Here is a 20,346-nt window from a genome sequence, read left to right as displayed (position 1 = left end):
CACATAAGTCCAAAAATCTCACCGTATACAACCTTGAAGCAGTATAGTCCCACAATATTCCTTTTCCTGTCTCTTGCTTTCATTCACCACCCACTTCTTTTTGAACAACCATCTACCCGAGAGACATCATAGCAGCAACTGGCATGTCAAGATTGATGTTTTTGAGGAATATTTATTAATATGGAAATGCATTTATAGTGGTATAAGTGAAAAAACAAAAACAGGATTTTTGGTCAGTGTAGTTTGGCAATGATTTTTTTAAATATGACCTATCGATACACCATTAAAAAAATAATTCAAAGGAAATATACTAAAATGTCTTCAGGGTGGTAGAATCAAGGGTGACTTAATGTCTTAGTCTTACCTTTCTATGTTTTCCAAGTTTTCTGCAATGTGGATCGCTTCTTCAGATTTTTTTTTTTTTTTTTGCTATTGCTAGTTTATAGTCATACAATGGCACTTCATTTTTTTATTGTCTCATTTTACCCTCTTCCCTAAATTTATTTTTATTCTAGTAGTTTTCAGCTGATTCCCTTAGGTTTTGTGCGTGTGTAGTCAGATGGTAAGCACCTAGCAGAACTATCAGGTCCTGCAGTCTCTTACTACTTACCTATCTGCTTTCATGAGGCTGAGCATCGCTAGGGGTAGGAGGGCACTGACCCGTGGTCCCGTAGCTGCAGGGATCCATGCCAGTGGATACATCCTCCCTCACCTGGGGCTAGAGTCACCACATGGAGAAGGCCATGAAGGGCTTGGCTCCATTCCTGGTGTCATAGTCCTTCAGCGACACCCATGGTTATCACTGTTGTGAGGATGTACCTCTGGGCACCAGTCTTTCTTTTGGAAGGGGACAGAGCCTAGTGCTAGCGGCAGTCACAGCAGACTGTGGATAGCTCCTTTAGGTTGGTTAGCCCTGGCAGGTATCCTCAAAGATGAATTCTACCTGGCGTGGCAGGACATGTTTGCCCTCCCTGATGGGGAGAATTGGTCCCTTCTGTGAGCCCTGAGCATGTGAGAAGAGTGAAGGTAATAAGGTTCATATGTGGCCTCACTGTGTAGGTTCCAGGTGCGTGGAGGGGTACACTGTGGAGTAATCAGGCTCCAGGATATATCAGTGTGGGATGGTTCTGTCTGTGGTCAGTAGCCTTTGATGGTCCCAGGGTCTCTGCTGTTGCTTTTTTTCATGATCTTCTGTAAGCCTCTCCCCTTGTGCTCAGCCAAATCAGCATAGGGAAAATAAGGGGGCATCACATCTAAGGTTAGGTGACTAACAAGGCTGTGACTTCTGTCTTGCTACCTCTGCTTGGTTTGGTACTGCTGCACCTCCTCCTTCCCTTCTCTGTCCCTGGGGGAAGCTGGGAACACAAGCCTGAAAGTCTCCCACAGTTGGGTTTTAGGTGGCTTGGCCTTGGCTGACACCTAATAGCAGCCTGATGGGAGGTAAAGGTACCTGGCAGAGTGACAGAGTAGTGATGTGCAGAAATTAGGAGGGAAGCAGTGCAAGTTGCCTAAAAGGCTGCACTTGAGGGTGGTTTGTTACATAGTAATAGATGACATATTCCCTAAGCAGTTTGGGCTCTCTGCTGTCTCCTGTTCTTCCTCCTGTCCACCCCACCTCAGGCCCTTGGAAACTGCACCGATTTCTTCAAGGTACTCTTATTTTTTGAGTTTTTCCTAAAGGCCTCTTCTATTCATTTCTTCACCTTCTTTTTTTTTTTTTTTAATCAAAGAAATGTTTATTACAACACTTATGGGCCTACTGCCTCCATAAATAAATCTGTATAGAGTTGGGAAGTAGGACCACAATATATATATAGAAGGGAGAGCATGGAGTTAAGGCTCAGGGATCAGTATGTGTCACTAGACTCTGTCCTCTATTTCAAGTACAGTAACAAGGCTGCTGGCACGAGCAGAAATAGCAGAACCTCTGCTACAAGACTGATCTCGCTTTGGAAGTCCAGTGCAGGTTTAGCGTGTGACCCTGGTCCAAGTGTCCCAGCCTTTTCTGCTACTTCCAGAACTAGCTTCAGGTTTTGGTCAAATAGCTCACACCTGATGGGCATTTCCAGAGAGTCGAATGGATTCTTGAGGGCAAAATCTGAGTAAATCTCATAAATTTTTCGGAGAAGAGAATTGATTCCAGCTTGCCTAGGATCTGCCAGCACCACAAACTTGATCCCTGTCAGCGTCTGGAAGCAGTGCGGTTTGAATGTGTCTGTCTCCAGCATCTCAATGCCAGACCTTCCCTGTTCAGGAGACAGCTGGGAGCCAACGGCAAAGAGTGGAACACGGAGGCCAGCATGAGCTTCGCATTGGAGGTGAGGTGGGGCTAGCCGAAGCGAATGGACACCGGGTAGTTGGCAGGGTTGGCCAAATACTCCAGCAGCTCTTTCCCATTGTACGTGTACTTGCTGTTCACGTCCGTGCCATTGATAGCCAGCACTGTGTGGCCCACCCAGATGCCATCCCATTGGCTGAAAGCAACCAGCACTCCCTTATCTTGCAGCTTGAGCAGCAGATCCAGCAAGTAACTGAAGGTTTTCTCAGCCTTAGCCTGCGGCGGCACATAGCTGTTGTGGTGATAAATCAGGCCGCCAGCTTTGTTCACCACAGACACACTAAAAATTGCCATTGCTGTCACGGCCGGCTCTGAATCCGGGCTCTTTCCATTTCTTTACCTTCTTGTTTTGCTCCTAGCACAATGACTGCTTTTTGGCTATATTGAAAAGACAATAAACTGACCCTTGCTGTCATTTCATCTGTTTTCTCTGGAGACCTTATTTGCTCCTGTCAGTTCATGGAAAGATGTGGCTTCACTGTGATTTAGACACCAGAGCAGGAACTCAGCCTGGCTTTTGTCCTCTGTCACAGCTCCAGGGCAGTGCTTCACCTCATCTAGGTGGCTTCCAAGTGTGCTCATTTCTCAGTCTTCCAGCTCCACACCCTCCCCGTTACCACCCACCGCGTGTGAACTTGCTCACATGACAAGGGGACTGAGGGCGTTGAGCTGAATGGGAAGACCCCAGAGATGAGTAGCACCTCAGCTGCAGCCTGCGCTGCACCCACTTGGCTGGTCAGCCTGAAGGCCTGGACAGTGCGGGGCACTGCTTTCTCCTCTTCAGTGCGGTGTTAGGGACAGAGCCCTTCTCTACGCACCAGGAAGGGAGCCTTTCCTGTTTTCACCCTGAGCAGGCTGATTATATCATTTGCAAAGTACATGGGACTGGGAAGAGTTACAGGGAAAATAGCACATCTCACTCCTAAAAAATGTTTGCCAATTGAAAATTAGTTTCCTATCAATCGCCCTTTCATTCTTTTGGCTCCTGCTTGCTGAAGTGGATGTTTGGCACTGGGCACCTCTAAGCCAGCCCATGGCTGCGGGTCCGTTCCTAGTGTTCCAGGCTGCATTCCACGTCCCTGGTACAGAGAATTAAGTCACAGGGAAGTATACTCCGGATTTCACCGTGAGGTCACGGAGAGCCCCTCTTCCCTTGGCAGTCAGCAGCGCTCTGATTACACTTCATTTGTCTACTTGGGAGGACTCGGAGGACCAGCTGGGCCCCTGTCTGCACTCATCAGGAGTTAATTTCTGAGCGAGGTACTGTGGTCATGAACAAGTGCAGAAGGTACCCCGGTGGTCCTGCCAGACAGGAGGGGCCCTCAATTAGCAGCAGCGTTCAATCAGGCTGCTTAACCTGCCACAAGCTGGGGAGGTCATGTCCTTCCCACTGCCCTGCCTGTAAACACAGAGCCAGAGCTGGGCCGGGCCAAAGGCGAGGCAAGGCCCTGTCAGGCCCAGCACCCTCCAGGGGACGCCTGCATGGTGCTGTCATGTTGGACACAGTCTGAGTGTTAAGCGAGAGATCTTTTTGTTGTTTTAAACCTACAAGCATCTTTTGTCTTGGCCAGCTTCATATTTTATCAAGATGGACACCACAGCAGTCTTCACTCTTTGCTGTTTAAAAAATTCTGTGCTGACAGTGTCTGGATGGTGGGGAACTCACCTTGTGCTGAGGCAGCACGCTGGGGAGTGATGAGGACTGTGCTAGCCTCGTGGCCTTATCTCAGTCACCCAGTCACTTGGGTTTGGTTGCAAAGCCAGGATGGCTGCACCTGTGCTGCCCATGCCCAGGGTGGACAGGAAGGTCACCTGGAGAGCCACTTGTCAACTGTGAGACACGCAGATGGTTGGTGACAGTGGGGATGCAGCCTTGGGAAACTCTGTCACCTTCTTGTTGTGACCAGGGTCAGCTTTTAATGTCATGGTCATATAAGAACACCAGTGACCATATTCTTGGTGGATGTTTTATGCTTTATTAGAAAGGCTTTCTGCAGCTGCAGCACTCAGGAGCCAGCCAATAAATACAAGCACTTTCCTACATTCCAGCCAGGTGGCTCCAGTGCCCTTCAGGGCCTGGGAGGACACAGGGCAGGAGGGCCAGGAGGAAGAGGAACCTCAGCTCAATGTGCCCTCTTAACTAGTCATGAGCCACCAAGGGCACTCCACACGGGGTCTCTATGGTGGGCTGAGCATGTACAGCCACACAGCTGGTGCACAGTAGGTGGTTCAAGACCTCTGCAGAGGTCTCGGCCCTGTTGGGATAGCCTGGTTTCTGAGGAATTGTGCCCGTGCCCAGTGTGTCCCTGATCCGTCTTATGGACGCTCTGATTTCCTTAGCACAAGTGGATCAAAAATCTTTTGGTGATCAAAGAACTCACAAAACAAAATTGGAAGTGGTACCCCATGCTCTTGTCAGCAATGCAGAACATGTCCCAGAGATTTTAAGTGAGTGGCAGTTCCGACACCTGCTGGGGACCAGCCAGGAGGGAGTCATGGGCCCCACAGAAGACGCATGGAGCCATAGCCCCAGAAGAGCTGAACCCAGCCTGGCCAGGGACTGGTGGGCTGTTCATCCACTCATTTAGGGGAGAAGTGCTCAGCAGTGTAAAGGTGACCGTAAATTTTAGGCCCCGTCTTTATTTACCTGGCAGGCCGGAGAGTGCTATGTCTTGGTGTAATGAAGCATCATGTTGGTGTAGGGGAAAGGAAACTGCCCTCCCACCTGGAATTTGGTCTCCCTGAAGCTCACTGTCTGGGAGGTGGATCGCTGGGGAGTGAATGTGTGTCCATGTGTGCGCGCAGGCGTTGTGCCCGACGGGGAAGTTGAGACCCAATTACCCATTACATTGCTGCTTCTACCTGATGGTTTCCTGAAATGGACATTTGATTGCAAATCCATCCCAGTATGGAAGGCTCTTTTTTCCTTAGCCATAGAGCTTTTTTTTTTTTTTTTTTTTTTTTAACTTATAGAGTTTTTATTCTTTCTACTTTTGCTTTGGAAACATGGAAATGATTCATGTAGAGAAAGAGAATTGAAATTGAGGAATAAATCAGTCGTGGAATAGTTCCTGCAGCCAAAACCTGTCAGAGCCAGGAGCTCCGTGAGGAAACGCCAAGAGCGGCTGCTGCATCCAGGAACCTCGCCGTGTGCCACCCGGGCATAAACTGGAACCTTGGCAATAAACCTCTGGACACAAGGTCGCCCTGTGTGAGCGTTTCTGGAGACCAGATTTAACACTGCACATTACACCATTTTGAAAGGAAAAAAGTCATTGCTCTAAATGTTATGTGAATCCATTGTGTCCTAGACAGCGATATTGGTGCTTTTTAGACAGACAGTGGGGAAGGAAGCTATGGACACTTTGCCCTGAGCTGCAGCTATGACCTGGGAGGCTGAGGCGGAACTGTAAGTTTGATTCCAGCTTGAGCAACTTAATAACTTTGTGAGTCCCTATCTAAAAATTAAAAAGGGGTTGCGCATTTAGTTCATTGTGAAGGTCCTTGATTCAATCTCTAGTGTAGTACTACCAAGAAAAAGTTTTGCTATGGGCCTCTGTGCCTTCAAGGGAGCCAGCTTGCACTACAGGACACTGTTACTGCTGTGGCTGCTTGTGTCCAGTTCAGCTGCACCTGGGCTCGGGGTCCCTAGTAGTAGGTATTCACTTGTTTTCTTGAGTGCCATCCCTGTAGTTGCTACCATGACAACAAGTGTTGTACATGGGCTTCAGTTTTAGTTAGGGTTAGGAACTTGATTTTTTTTTTTTTAATTTAGGACAGGGTGTACAGGGTCTCACTGTGTAGATCCAACTTGTAGTGATCCTTCTGTTTATAGCCTCCCAAGTGCTGGGATTATAGGCGCACGCCTTCATACCCAGTCTCAGTTGCCATCTCTCAGCACACCCCAGGGGCTAGACCAGCACAGCAGGCTGAGGATTGAACTTCCAGCCCCTGAGGAACTTGATTCTGACGGCACAGAGTTCTTTCTTGCAGCAGCAGTGTTCACCTGATCCAGACCTACCACATCTGCTTCTGTGTCACTAACCTCTAAAGTAAGAACTAGAGGTCTTGTTTTGGGGTTGTTGCCATACTGATTGCAGTTTTATTCTTTAAACACTGCCTACAATGACTGCTACCTGACCACTATGAAGAGGTCACTCGCTGCTTACACTGGTTGGTTGGTTCCAACCCTGTGAGTGACACACAGATTTCACTTTTGCTACAGAATTAATCCTGTTGAGTCTCATGGGTAGGGGGGAAGGTAATCCAGATTTGGTTGTAGAAGTACACTCTCCTGGGAACTCCAGGGTTCTCAAAGTTTATCACAATGCAAAGAAGAATGGAAAACACTTGAGATTTGGATCCAGAAAGCAGAAATTCCAATCTTAGCTGTGCCATTTGGACACTCACTGGCTTCTCCAAGCCTCAGTTTCTTCATCTAGAAAACAGCAAAACTAAAAACTTTTCAACTTTATCTAAATGTGTACATTTCTGAAATGAATAAATAACATGGTGAAAAATGCTTTGAAAACATCAAACAAGTATGAATTGTCTGTGTAGATACTGCATATGGCAGAGAGAATACTGCATGATTTCTGGCATTGTTCCACTTTGGGCACCAGCGCCCCCTCTGGTTGAGCTGGTGCTGCCTGATTGGCCACAGACAGGGTGGCTATTAGCCTAGAATCTCCTGCCCTGCCACTGTCCTGTCTGTCTTCTGTGCTGATCTGAAGGTCAGGTAGGGGAATGGTGGCTGCACAAGTTGGAAGAGACCCACTGCCCTTAGTCCCCACTTGGAGAAGGGCCAAGTGACCAGCCTGGGACTTGAGCTACCAGAGGTGGGGTCCTGTCTGCTCATGTTAGCTGAGCCCAATTAAGTAGTTTTGGAAAAGAATCCTTTTTCTGTTGTTAGTGTGATAGGAACTGTACTCTTTTCTTTTCTCCTTCAGTCTTTTTGAGACAGTGTCTCTCAATACAGTTCAGGCTGGCCTTGAGCTCATTTTGTAGCTCCAGCTAGCCTTGAACTCATACTGCTTCTCCTGCCTCAGTTTCCTGAATGCTGGAATTACAGGCGTGCACCACCTTGCCCAGCAGGAATTGTGCTTTGTGTACCTTATACTATTCAAGTGCTGTGTGATGTATTGCTACTAAAGCCTATTTATAGTCTATTAGAAATAACGTTGCAGTTAAAAGAGCAAATGGAATAAAATTGACCTATTTTCATTTTTATAAGTAGGATATAATTGTTTGTAGTGAAGCAGATCCATACTGTGTATTTTTCTAGGTACTTAATCATCCCTTGATTAAGAGAAAAAGTTAGTAGACTTACCAAGAGGTGAGTTCAGGGTAGAAACACTAAGAATAGTAAAAACAGTCAGTTGCCATCGGCCAAGCACTTAGCCAAAGTGCCAAGTATAAAGTTCTAAGATCTTTGCAGGCATGAGAGGCATGTGCCTTAAAGGGAGACAGCAGATACAGCTGGAGTCTACGCATTTATTTCCATCAAATTATTTTCATTCCTTTCAAATTGAATTATGAGATAGAACACCCTTCCATATCTTGCTTCCCCTCAATATTCCCTTCCTTGTTATAAAAGAATGGAGCACAGATGAATTGAGCTGGGAAGTTAATTATGTATGAGAACCTACTTTCTGAAATGTCACAGGGCAGGTAACTGTTCAGACTGATTTCTGGTAGGCTGTTGCAGGTTGAAAAATTACTTGGATCTGGTGTGAACTAGGTATGTTTTGGGCTGGCGAGAATATTCAGTGGGCATTTGTAGCTCACTGGTGATTCACCAGTCTGCTCCTTAATTTTCCTATGTAATATGTCCAGACAAGTATTCCTTGTTTCCTGCTTATTTTGCACCTTTTCATCAGGCATCCAGGCGTGGTAGCTATCATTCAAGTTCCACCAAGGTAAGTGTTGATGTTGGTGACTTGGATACATCAGATACCTGGAAATGCTTATAATAGGCCCTCTTCCACTTTGTCATGCTTATGCTTTCTTTCAGTAGCATTGTCCACCCCCAGAGCTGTGCGGGTGGCTCATACTGCATGGAAGAGGAATTGCAGTCAGCACTGAACTTCCTCCTGTGGGGGCACCACAGCCAGGCTCGCAGCCTGACATGCTGTGAGTTAGGCTGTGTTGAGGCAATGACTGATGGCAGGCTGTCCAGGGACTGACACGTCATGCCGGCACTCAGGACTCCAGAACTGCTTCTGAAAGTGGCAGAAACAGAGAGGAGAGTGTTTGAAGTGAAAGAGAGTATGTTGAGGGGGATTCCTGGCAATGTGACTTTTACTTACATTTTTAGAATTTAAACGTTCACTGTGTATTTCAGTGACCTGTCACTTAAGAAGCCCCGCACTGTTCCAGCAGTGCATTCTAAGTGTGCCACCTCCATATTAGCTGTTTCTGGAAGGGCACTTTGGCTTCTACCGACCTCTACCTGGTTGGTGAGAAGTGGCTCAGCCTCTGAGTCCTGGCCAGGATCCTTTGTGGTGCTGTGATGATAGGGACAAGCCAGCTCCACACTCTTTGGGGTCATTTGGGCTCAGCATGGCCTGTTCTAAGGTCATTTCACGTGTTCTGTGCAGCTGACAATGCATGGTTCCTAAATACAGAGATGAATCATGCACACCTCAGACAAGAGGGAGAGTGCTGGCGCATATCCTGAGGCTGTGGGTCTCAACGTGTACATTTTTTATTTAATAGTCATTCAGTACAGGCCTGTAATTTGGCCAGTTATTCGATTCCCATTTTTCCCCCAGATTTGAGAACTGAGGCTCACAAAGCTGGAATGTTTTCGCAAGGCTCCGCCCTGAGCTTGGCTGTCTGAGTTGTAGGGTGCAGCCGTTTGCTCCAGATCTGAATTGGATGAAGCTCTGCTGGACATCTTGGCACAGCTCACATGTCAGAGCAGACCAAGTGACCTGAAGGCACCTGCGGGGCGCCCTCAGGCTGCCGCCCTTCCCTTCCTTTGACCATCAGTGTGCACAAGCCCCTGAGTGTCCCTTAGTCTCCTGCTTTCAGTATCATCTCCAAGCCTGCTTACTCCCAAATTCACATCTCTGATCTCTCCCTGACTTCAAATTCTCCCGTGCATTTGCCAAATGCATGTATATATAAATTCTAACTTAGTGTAGACATCTAATGCTTGTGTAGCCAAGAGATGTCCTCAAATTAACTTGAGCCAGCAATCCAGAAAGAGTGGCCTGGTGTGAGGCCAGGGATGCAGCTCAGTGACATATAGGGGAATGTGCAGAAAGAGACTTGCCTTTATAAGTCCCGCTGATTTGTATCTTTATAAAAATTGTAGTATTACTCAGTGCAGAAAAATAGCCATTTCTTTTTTTTTTAAATAATAAAAACAGCTTTCAAGTTTATTTTTATACATAAACACTGAACCAAAAGGATACCATTTTCATTAAATAGACCGACAGCTCAACAAAAAGAAACCTGAGTATACTATGAGATAACTATTACTTTGAATGCTTATAATGTGTCCAACACTGAAATATACTTAAGTATATTATCTTTCTGAACACTCATAATTCCACAGAGAGCCTTATCATCATTTTACACAAAAAGAAACTGAAACCAGATAGGTTAAATAATTCTCTCAAAGCCACACAGCTAGCCAGGTTTCAAACCTCACTTGACTCTTCAGCAACTTGCTTGACAATGATGGAATAGTATGTAAGCTGTATAGTCAGGATTCAATGTATAAGAAATTTATTTGGTAGAACTTATATTATCTGTATGAATAATATGATAGTACTGGGAAGAATTTATTACTATCCAAACTTTTTTTGGGTTCTAGTTTTAGAAAAGAAGCAGATCACATTCAAAGGAAAACCCATTAGAATTACAGCCGACTTCTCTTCACAAACCATGCAGGCAAGAAGAGCATGGAGCAGAGTACTTCAGGTTCTCTATGAAAACAAATTCCAGCCTAGACTACTATAGCCTGCAAAACTCTCTTTCAAGTTTGATGGAGAAGTGAAATACTTCCATGACAAAGAACAGCTAAAGAATTTCGCGATGACAAAGCCAACCTTACACAGGCTACTGAAAGATGTTCTAGAGAGGGAACAAAACGATCAGAACCCCACGAATGAGATCGGAAGCAACCAACTAAATAGGGTGAGCAATTAAACACAGGAGAAAAAGGAGTAAACGACAACAGGTAAATAACATGGCAACCATAAGTCAATACATCTCAATTCTAACCATCAATGTAAATGGACTCAATTCACCAATTAAGAGAAATAGACTGGCACAGTGGATTAGGAAACAAAATCCAACAATATGCTGTATACAAGAAACACATTTAACTCATAAAGACATTCATAGGCTCAAAGTCAAAGGATGGAACAAAATACTACATGCCCCAGCACCTCAGAAACCAAAAATAGCCATTTCAACAAGGTGGCTTCACCCCTAGATAGCTGTTTAGAAAAACACCAGATCTCAACCTTTTCTTGATACCATGGAGAAAAGTTAACTTGAAATAAATTAGAAACCTCCATATATGAGCTAAAACATTAACCTTCTAGAGGGAAACATAGAAACAAGTATTTTGGACATTGAAGTAGAGATCCTTAACAAGATACAAAAAGCATGAACTACAAGTGAAAAAATTGTTTGAGGACTCTTGTTTAATTCAGACAGAAGTTTTATTCTGTATAAGACATAGCTGCAAAACAAAAACAAGCCCCAAACTGGAAGAAAATATTTACAAAACATGTATCTGACAAAGGGCTTATATACAAAGGACCTTACAACTAAATATTAAGAAAGCAGCCCCTTTTTTAAAGTCAAAGGATTTGAAAAGATGCCTCCCTAAATAAAGTAGATGAATACCTAACAGCAGGTGAGAAGATCCTGCTCTTGGAAAAACGCAAGATAAAACTGCAGTGAGGCTTTGAACACTCTCTGATCCCAGCTCTCCGGCAAGCTGTGGGAGAGGACCACAGATTCAGGTTCAGCCTGTACCAGGGAGCAATTTAGGAAAACCCCATCTAAGCAAAACAAATGAAAAAAGGGCTGGGATGTAGCTCAGTGTGAAAGCACTGGGTTCAGTCTTCAGCACTACAAAGAAAGAAAGAAAAGAAAAGAAAACTACAATAAGCTATTACTACACACCCATTTATGAGGCTAAACAGAAACAAGTCTGGCAATACCAGGTACTGGCTAGGATGAATAGAATCAAGATCTCTATGTCTCTGATAGAAATACAAAATAATACAGCCTGTTTTGGAAAGGCTGGAATGGATCTTGCGTAAATCCCAGGAGTGGTATTGCTGGGTTGTGAAGAGTAGAGAGATGGATCTGTAGAGAGTGAGAACTCCAAGATAAATGGAAATGCATGTCCATGCAGACTCGTATGCAGATGCTCATAGCAGCTTCATCCAGATAACTGCAAACTGGAAGCAACCCAAGTAGCCACCAGCTGGTGAACAGATAAACCCATCCCTGGACAAGCGTCGGTAGCGTGAAGGAGCAGATCTCAATTCATGTGGCAGCATGGGGGCGGGGTTCCATGGGCCCTGCCTGCCTGGAAGCCTCACATGGTTGCCGGCCCTTCCCTCTTACCTGTCTACACATTTTCACACATGGTCACACAGACGCACACATGCACAGATGTGCACATTGCATCCATGACTGAGGCCTCCTGTGGGGCCTCACAGTTGCAGGTACACATGCCTACCCAGAAGCCTTTATGATGGCTGTACCTCCTCCCTGGTCATTCTGCCCAGTATCTTTCTCTCTCCCTTTCCCTCCTTCCTTTCCTTTCCTGTTCTCTTCCTGTTGCCTTCTCTTTCTTCCTGCATGCTTAGGGTAGAAACACTGAGGATTGTACTCAAGGTCTTCACAATGAGCTGCAGCCCCAGTCATTTTTTATTTTGCATTAAGAGCTCACTAAGTTGCTCAGTTTCACAGGCTTCGCTTAAACTGTGATCCTCCTGCTTCAACCTTCCAGAATGCTGCCACCATTCCTGGCCAAGATGGCAGCCTTACTCTCTCCTCCTTCAAGTCTTTGTGCATATGTCAGCTTACTAGACAGGCCTTCCCTCACCATCCTGTACAACAGATGTCATAGCCCACTTCTCTGTCTCTAACTGTACCTGTTACTTCATTTGTACGTTTGCATATTTGAGTGCCTTCTTCTTCTAGAATGGAAATATTTTGCTCACCACTGTAATTCTCAGTCCCTAGAGCAGTGTAACATGGAAACTGGACAGTGCACTTGTTAATCTATTGGTGCACAAAACTAGGCCTACAGGGAGCAGGTGCTCCATGGGACTCCAGGCTGTCATACTGGTCAAGATGCCACTGTCAAACTCTGTTAGTGGCTCTTTCTTGTTCGGCTGATGACTTTAGCTTCTGTAAGGTGATAAAATTTGCACCAACAATTCATGCAGATGTACTTAATGACTTGTTAACCTAATGTGTTCAGATGAACTCACCAGGAAAATCGTGGGGCATTTTTGCAGACATTAACGTAGAACTTTTTATACAGGCAACTTTGTGAATGATGTATAACATGCTGATTATTCAGTAGCCCTTCCCCCAGTTTATAAACCCACAAGTATAGGGCAAAGCTAGGAGAAAATGATTCTAATAACATTTGTAGAATGTTGGGCTTAAATTCTATAGAAGCAGCTGTGGGCACAGGAACTGATACTGTTATCTGGTATTAGCCCTTCGTTACATTGCTGAAGATTTATTTGTTTTGAGGCCAGATTAGAAGATGTTGAAGCATAGCAGGAGATACTGTTTTTGGGTGGCGCAGCCATAAATTATGTAAGGACTATGCTAAAAGAGATTGTGGTCAAAGATCATCTTCATGCAATGACCTTGTTGGCTTAATCTGTAGATGCTACGCTGGTGCCGAATTCTTCCTTCTGGAAATTGTCATTGTCAGCCTGCACCCACACACACTCTGCCAGCTAAGGGCCGAGGGGAGCCTCACCACAGGACGCTTTTGTCCCTCTCATCCTTAGCCCAGATGAGCTGGATGGATGCTGTGGGAAGCCCGGGTGGCGCATGGGGACTCCCTGCCCCTCCGGACAATCTTGGGGCCCTGGACCACCTGAGCTGCACAGCTCTTGTGGGCTACATCCTACTCAGACAGCTAAGAAAAATGGGACAGGAGAAAGAAACAGAAAATTTGGTAAGAAGAGGAAATCGATCAGACTAACAGGTCATTAGAGACCTGACCTAGCGCCACTGAAGTTTATCAAATGTCTGTTCTGGATCCATTGAGAAAGCCACATTATCATCCTTATTTTAGTCCTTTCATGAGCTGTGTTGCATTAAGCTGGTTTCCTAACAGTAAGCTGTGTTTGCATTTCTAGGATGCACAGTACTCAGTTACAATGTACTTTTCATAGAGGTACAGCTGACTTCAGTCGGCTGACATTTTAGTTAGGATTTTCACATTTATATGTCAAGTGCCTGTTTCCTTTTTTCCTATCTGGATTTAAAATGGAGACTATACAAGAGCCATGGAGTGAGCCCTTGACCTCACTCCTTTTCTGCTCTGTAGCACATGGTAAATGTTTTCACAGCTACTGATTGCAGCTGTTTAGAACCCACTTGTGCTTGGTTTACTTAAGCCATCAAAATATTTTTTAAAACCTTGTCCTTAATTAACCTGTTAAACTAAAAAGATGCGTACTTCTTTGCTCTGTTTTCCTTTTTCCAGTGAGTGACTTAAATTAACAGCCCAAGTAATTTTTAATGAATATTTATTTGCCTATTTGTTTGGTGTGTAGTTAGATTGATTGGGCATTTGCTCTGCACCGTGCATTATCCCAGGATGAATGAATGACAAAAGCTCTGCCCTTGACTTCCAAAAGAGAGACAGAACTTGGCCATAACTCTCCACGTGGGGCAGGGCCCCTTGTTCCATGGAGGGAGAGGGGTGGGCCATCTTTCACCTTCAAGCATTTGTCTCTCAGGGAATAGTAACTTGCATTTTTGTTGTTGTTGTTTTTGGTTTTTTGGAGGTTTTTTGGCTGTAGTAGAGGCATAGCCCTTATTTTCTGAATTCAGTTAGAAGTATACATACTTACTCATCCAATCCTGTGAAATTTCTACTATTTCTTTCTCTCTGTCAGGTAATGCATATAAAACTGAATTGCAAATAAACTGAAATCTACTGCAGAAGTGTCTTGGTCCATTTCCTGTTGCTGTAACAACACACCTGAGTCTTTCTACGGTATAAAGATTAGAAGTTTATTCGATCGCATTTCTGGAGGCTGGGAGTCCACAGGCATGGTGCTGGCTCTGATGAGGGCTTTCTTTGTGTCTCAGGACAGGGCAGATGGCATCACATGGTGAGACAGAGCAGACATATTGCTTTGGTCTCTGTCACTTTTCTCATAAATTCACTAGCACCATGGTGGGGACTCTATACTCAGGACCTCATCTAGTCCTCATCGCTGGGGAGTGGGTTTCCAGTGTGAGAACTTTTGAGACACAGTCAAACTACAGCAAGTTGTTGTGTCCCAGGTTCCCCATGCTTTGAAAGATGTGCACTGTCATCTTTTCTTCCACCTGGAATATAGTAAGAAAGGTTTTGTAAGCATGAAGCTCTTGGGAGGGGACCTCGTGTTTCCCTTTCCTTCCTTTTGGGTGGGCCTGTGTGCCTGGCAGGTGGGCACCCCATGTGTCTTGGGGATGAGGACTGTTTCCTCCTCCTGTGTGCTTGCCACTCAGGTCTGGGGGGTGTGGTCACCATGCTTGGTGTTTTCTATGTTGAAACCAAGGTGTGGGTTTCTCAATTGATAACCTGGTGCCTTTGACAAAATCCAAAGTCGAGTTAGTCCAAAGTCTGACTTTCTCCAGCTTCAATCATTCCTGAATGGATCTTTTGTGTTCCCGCTGTTTATCTGTAGGGACATCACTCCCAGGTGAGCATCCTCACCAAAACCTCTTCCCTCCACTGCAGACCCCTGCCTGGTTCATCAGGCTTGTCTGATGGGCAGGTCACCGTTGCCAGCTTCAACCTGGCACTCAAGCCTGCCCGGCTTGTGCCTGCCACCTTTCAATAAATGGCAAATCCTTCTGCCCACTGAGTTATGCAGGCCATAAATCTTCTATGACTTATATCCATGACTTCATGTGCCTTTCAGAAGCAGAGTCCATTATCGAATCCTGTCGTTTCTGCTTTCAAAACATGCTCACCATTGCATAGCCTCCTGCTGGCTGCTCCCTGTGTTAGTCAGCTTTCATTGATCAGACAAAAATCCCTGAGAGTAACAAAACACATTTCTGATGGAACATTCTTCACAGGGCTCAGCCCATGGTGTGCTGGCTCCATTGTGTCTAAGCCTGTGGTGATGCAGCTTCATGGTGGAAAGGTTTGGTAGAGGAAGGTGTTTACCACATGGCAGCCAGGAAGCTGAAAAGGAAGAAGAGAACTGGGCAGATGGGGAAGGGGCAAGGACAAGATAGGCTGCTGAGGCCATCGGGCAGGCCAGACCTCTTGTTTCCATCACCTACTGCTAATACCATCAAATTATGTCTCCATAATGGATTAATCCACTAATGAAATTAGACCCTTCTGATCCAATCACCTAACCAAAGCCCTACCTTAAGCATGAGCCCTTTGGGAGACAATTTTAAAAGAAACCATAAAAGTCCCCAAGCACGGTGCCTCCCACCTACATCAGTGCACAGCCCGGGCTGTTGTCCTCAGCCAGCTCCTCTGCAACTCCATGCCACAGCCTCGCTGCACCCCATGCCCTCACTACCCCTTGGCTGTTTCTAATACCGTGAGGTGAACCCCTTTAAAATGTAAGTCAGTTCGTTATCCTGCTGCTTAGAATGCCTCAATGTTGCTGCCTATTTCATTCAATACAATTTCCAGAGTCTATATCATGATTTTCAAAGCTATGAATTCAGGAATGTCTCCCAGAATTCATTTAAGTCACCCACTGTCTATGTTATGGTGCTGCCTCCCAGTTCCCACAGTGTACTTGGCCACCTTGGTCGTTTGTCTTTCTCTTCTGACCAATTGTTGGTCTTTGGTCTTGGCGTTTCCATGTCCTGGAATATTCTTCTCTTAGGTAATCTTCACGCACACTCAGTTTCCGCTTTCCAAACAAAGGCTTCTCTCAGTGTGGCTTCCCCTGACCATTTACACACATCCCTCTCTGCTCTTTATTTTTTGCCTTGTCTCCCTGCTCTCACCCCCCCCCCCCGAACACACACACTGGAGCGTGAGCTTCCTGGGACACAGGCAGAGCACAGGCATGCATGGGATAATCTGCCCTGGCAGCTGTGCTACAGGGAACTTAGATGCCCCTTAGCAACACTGCATGGCCCCCTCACACGCGCAGCTGGTCCTGAGCAGAAGTTAGATGCCTGGGCAGGGAAGCAAGCTCATTCCATCGAGCAGAGCTCAGCCTTGTGTGGGCTGGAGCTGCTTAGGAACTGTAAATCAGTGAATGCTCAGACACACTGTGAAGACGCCATGTCTTCAGCTGGGAGGCTTCCAAAGAGGGTGAAAGAGTACCAATTCCAAGTCCCTTGCTGGAGACAGAAGGGGGGAGTTGCTCTAGCAGCCTCATGCCTACCCATTCACATGGCTCCTGGCTACCAGTGCCTTTCTTGACAGCCTGACTTATCTCTTAATACTCTTGCAAAATTTGCATTAGTTTTTGCTCCGTAGTTCTAGTGCATTTGTTTATGAAAATAACATTTGAACTTTCAACATATATGCTCAGATTTTCTTTTGCCCCCTCATCCTGAGCCCTCCTATGGGTCCATACATCAGCATTCCTAGGGCTCATATGAGAAGCAGATGCTCTTGAGAACTGGGGGACGATCAGAAGTAGATGGATCACCAGCAAGGCGATGTCTAATACAAGCTCATCACTCCCCAGTATTGCTATCTGTGTACAGAAAGCCCTCTGTGTAGAGGCATGCTAACCCTGAGAACTCGTGACCCAGTCAGGGGGAGAAGTAGGTGAAGAGGGAAGCCCAGCCCCCAGCCTTTCAGTCCTGATGGTCTGAGCAGTGGGCAGAGAGGGTCCAGCTGGAGCTGGAGGCTACAGCTGGAGTCCAGGTAGTGTTTCAGGAGTTGGCTGCCACACCCCTACTCCTCCTGGAAAGGTTGGGTGTTGATGTGACTAGGTGGACAGTGGCCTCTCTCTGAGCCATTCCCTGCAGCACCTGTTCTTGCCCTTGGCCTCTGGTCCAGGAGACATGTGGCATGCTGACATTCCTGAGGTTCAGTGAGGAGTCACAGGCTGCAGGATCTGCTGCTTGGGAGCTGTCCGTCAGGGTTGTTGGGCATGTCACCTGATGGTGATGCTCTGGCCTGCGAGTCCAGCAGCCCCTCTTGGGATGGCCTAGCAAAATCGCTGGCTCTCATCCTCGTCCTCTGCTTCCTCTTCTTCATCATTCTCCTTTTCCCTCTTCTCTTTTTGTTCCTCTTCTCCCTTCCGTCCTTCGTCTCTCTATCCTCTTTTTCCTTTTCCTCTTCCTCCCCTTCCCCTCCTCAGGTTGAGTCACACACGTACCATTTTAGCAAGACTGAAATGGCCAAATGTCAATGACTTCACCAGTTCCACTCACTCCTGCTCTGACCACTACCACAGCGAACGATTGCTAAGCAGCAGGTGGCAGCTGTCCCTTGTCACATGGAAGCCAAAGCTTACTGTCCTGCCATGTGACAAAAGAAAAGGCTGCCTGTCCCCAGGGCTTCGCAGTAGGGCCTGCAGAGCTGCTGCAGGATGATTTAGCAGAAGCCCCTGTCCCCATGGGTTTCACCGCTAGCTGCTGGTTAATGTGAAGGGGTCTTAGGGAGCAGTACTAGCTGGTCTTTTGCTGCCCTTCAGAGCCCAGTCTGCACCCTGACAGACAGTGCTCCTCTCCAGGGCTTTTAGGCCACTGTCCCTGCTCTGGAACTGCCTGTACCTACTGGAGCATCACTTTCACTGTTTTGCCACGGACTCCACAGTCCAACACTGCTCTGGCCACCAAAGCTGGGTCCTTCTTTTCAGTGGAAAAGAAGAAACCAGCGCTAACCTGCCTCTTACTTTTTGTTTCTGTCTTACCTTTCCATTTATGAGGAATGCATTTGTTGGCAAGGAGGGGACTACAAGGTTCCTTAAGTTGTGGCAGCCCTGTGTCTGTGTACCTGGCCAGCAGCCCCTGGCACAGTGCCTGCCACAGACCCTGGGCACCCACTCACATGCAGGCTGCCTCCTGTGTAGCAGCCGCCTGTTCCCTGTCACTCTCTATTTCTCTCACATGGTAAAGTCCACCTTGAGTAGGTTACATTTAATGGGGTGAGAAAAATCCACACCCCATAAGAGAGAAGTCACAGGTGAGGTCATACTGCTTCCTCCATGGAAGGAGAATGATTTTCTCCTCTCTGGCTCCCACCATGACAATTCATACAAAAGAGCTCTTTTGGATGCTTGATGTATTTCTTTTTAAAAAACAAACCCTTCATGTTTTTTCATTTGGGGTTCCTACCTCTTGGCCAACCCAGTGGGGATTTGACAGTTGACTGGGCTGCTTGCAGAAGCTAAAAGCTGCTGCTTGGACATCAGGCAGGGCCAGGTCTGGGTGGGGATCCCTTCTTCCCACTCTGTCTGTGCTGAGGCAGCTGCTAGGCTGGTCATGCACAGTGTGGAGGCAGCTTATGGGATTCTTGGTGCATATTGGATTTTGCTCTAGTTTAGAGGCACAGCGGGGTGTGTAGATTTTGTTTCACACAGACCTATACGTTTCCGCATGATTTGTGTCCCTGAAACTCTTCAGTAAGGTGTGTTTAACCTGCTGTGAATGCAAGCAGGCTCCAATTAAGGCTCACCTCTATTTATTTCTTCATTTCATTCTGCTCACAGAGCACATTGTCCCGCACCCAAATTATTGGCTTGAAAAGGACTCAGAAGCACAGATTGGCAGCAGTGGTGAATGGACAGGCCTCAGGACACTGTGCCTAGCTCCTGCTGCCCTCTCCTACTGCCACAAACTGAGGTCCCTGGCAGGCTGGCAGAAGTGCTGCGCTGCCACGAGGTGACAGAGCCGGCAGGCAGTCCCCTCACTGTCTGAGTTGTGACGGAGCAGATACAAGCAAACCTTCTTGCTGACTTCTGCACCTCTCTGTGTGCTGAGTGGCATCAGACTGTGAGATAAGCAGCCGGATGTGGATGTCTTGGTGGTGCTTGTGTGTCTTTATTTACTTGGAACATAGAAGCATGTGACATCAGGGATGCTGGCTCATAGTCGTCACAATTTATAGACCACTGTTCTCACTAAATTAGCCAACAAGCAAATGTCTTTAATCATAAAATCCAGAGTGCACAGGGACATAGTGGAACAGGTCCTTGTAAATCTTGTTAAAAGCCTGATAAGTACTAATTAGAACTACCTTTTTGAGAAGCAGTGTGATAACACTTATCTGGAGTCGTGCAACATAGTTCTATGTATCATACTTGAGACATAGTTCTACATTGTACCCTAAGAAGTCATCTGATACAAAAATGACAAGTCCATACTCACCAAGACTTAGAGTTAACTTTATCATATAGTCGTGTGATGGAGTTTTAGCCATCAACATAAAGATACAGGCAAAAATGCTTGGGTCCGTTAGAATAGTAAGTAGCTTAGGTAAGTAGCTTAGCTTCACTTTTAAGCTGAAGTGTGAAATGAGAGTCATTATGTTATTATGAATGGTGAAGTCTTTCATTTCTGATTTTCAGATTTGTCAGTGGTATGATTACTCTCAGTATTTAAAAAATTAATAAGCCAGAAAACCTACATATGCTGGCCATGGTAAAAAAAAAAAATCAGTTCAGTCTTTACTATTTAGAATTTATGATTGCCTGACCACAGATTATATTGGAATTTCCTAGTTTATGGGTACAAACAAAATTGGGGAAAATGTTTCAGCTAATTGCATGGATCAAGCCCAAAGTCATTCTCTGATATAATTTTAATGAATTGGATGTAAGTGAAAGAAACAGACTTCACAG

At 46.0% G+C, this 20,346-nt stretch overlaps 1 protein-coding gene and 1 pseudogene across 1 annotated transcript in view; one reads left to right on the top strand and one right to left on the bottom strand.

The window, feature by feature from the left end:
* Positions 1-20,346, top strand: part of Hlcs (holocarboxylase synthetase) — a 224,836-nt gene that overhangs the window by 174,059 nt on the left and 30,431 nt on the right. The gene's annotated exons all lie outside the window — the stretch shown is intronic.
* On the bottom strand, positions 1,875-2,632 carry LOC105742579 (annotated as a pseudogene).

This window comes from Octodon degus, unplaced genomic scaffold (assembly GCF_000260255.1).
Source record: "Octodon degus isolate 3935 unplaced genomic scaffold, OctDeg1.0 scaffold00061, whole genome shotgun sequence".
Lineage (NCBI taxonomy): Eukaryota > Metazoa > Chordata > Mammalia > Rodentia > Octodontidae > Octodon > Octodon degus.
This window is presented reverse-complemented; position numbering and strand designations above follow the sequence as displayed.